The sequence below is a fragment of the Tigriopus californicus genome, chromosome 11 (assembly GCF_007210705.1).
Source record: "Tigriopus californicus strain San Diego chromosome 11, Tcal_SD_v2.1, whole genome shotgun sequence".
In the NCBI taxonomy this organism is placed as follows: domain Eukaryota; kingdom Metazoa; phylum Arthropoda; class Copepoda; order Harpacticoida; family Harpacticidae; genus Tigriopus; species Tigriopus californicus.
Genome location: NC_081450.1, coordinates 1983745 through 1985584, shown reverse-complemented (window position 1 = coordinate 1985584; position 1840 = coordinate 1983745).

Below are 1840 nucleotides of genomic sequence, written 5' to 3'. Positions count from 1 at the left end.
CATCAGTTTTGTTTGAAGCGTCTTTTAAGAAGACCATTTTGAATACCAAATCGTAATAGTTATGCATATTTTTACCAGAGCCGGTAAAGAATCGTTCGTGGAGTCCTTTCAAGTAGCCAACTTTTTCATCCAGTCCAATGAGTATAATATTAATGGAACTCCTCCAAGTCATTCTTTGAGCTCTGATCATAGGCCAAAAGACATCCAACTTCCCAAGCAGAATGATAGGAGCATTCAAATCATGCTGGAAGACACAGGGAGCATCGTTATTTAAACTTCAACTTCAGCCAAGATTTGACTCTTTTTCGTTACTTCGATTATCCTTGCCAATATTTCAGCTTGCACCACTTGAATCGGATCAATCTGTTCATATACAACATTGATGGAAACGGATTTGTCCGGGATTTGATCCAAAAGTGACCCAATATTTGAGGCGATTCCAACCAGTTGGGTGCTTCCTTGGGCCCTTTGCGCTTTTAGTAGCGAGATTACCACGCTCAATAGGAAATGTCCCTGGTCCATGTCCTTGTGTTCCAAATGGGGCCTTTTGAAATTTTGAAGGGGAAGAGCTACTAACGAATCTATGACGGAAGAAGAATTTGAAATGCATTAAAATCCCACATTTGAATACTCATTGACTATTGTAGCTTTTGTGATCAAATAACCTAGAAGAAAATGAATAACCAGGGAAACATTTAGGGGTTTATTGGGGTCTACTTCCAAACCTAATGAGTCAAGGACATAATGAGTTCATTTCAGGTAAACAGCGAAAACCAAACAACGTCGATATTATTTTTTCTACCATCTCGCGGTTTACCCAGGTGCTTTTGGTCTACCCTCAGAGTTACACAGCTTTTATATCCAATAAGCCATACGAAGCAAGGAGTTCTACTATTTTGATTTTGTTCTAGGAAATTGAAAAATTGAGCCATCCCTGTCAACGATCCCTTCACCAAATAGGATATACTTTGATGTGAATTGGTTTCTTATAGGGATTTAATTAAGCAATTGCAAGGGTACGAGTAATTAATGTCAGACTAAATATTTGGGCAGTAAGACCCAAGTCTTACGAGTTTCCTTAAGGGTGATGCTTAGACCTCAGTAGTGCACTCTATGCTCCAAAAGTGATCATGCGAATACTTTGAACAATTTCGTCATCGTGTTGATATTACGGTTGGGCCTCATAGAAACGGATGACGAGTGTGGGGAACGTATAGACCTTTCGTCGAAGATGACTCCAAGATCAAGTTGGTAAAAGGATTAGGAATGATTTGTAAAGCTCAGGTGATTCCAAATTTTACTTAACGAGGGGAGATGAAATAGTGTCACAGGGCCGGTCGGGCACTCTTAAGCGGCTTGGACTAGCTTGAGCCGTTACATGCATGCTTTCCATTTTTTAGCACGACCATGGCCTTAATCAAGAATGTGATCGTTTTGAATCAAAACTTAAACTCTTTGGCACACTTTTCATCCAAAAAAATATTCATTAGTTGCCTGAAAAAAATTATAAGCGTTGACTACCATAAACGTGCTAAATCGACGGAGTTGATTATCAGAGTGAGTTTGGCTTTGCCGCTGCGATAGTACGAGCCACAGAGGAGCCGGCCAGTCGATTTAACTCATGGGTGAGTAATTGATATTTTTTTGAATGAAACGTGTGCCAAAGAGTTTATTCTTTGATTCTAAACTGTGACATTCATGATTAAGGCCATGGTCGTGCTAAAAAATGGAAAAAATAAATGTAACGGCTCAAGATGCATTATCAATTTATACTTTGAATTCTTCCCATATACCCTTGTGATATGTGGGAAGTTTCGTTGAGAAAGGGTGGGGAGGAGAT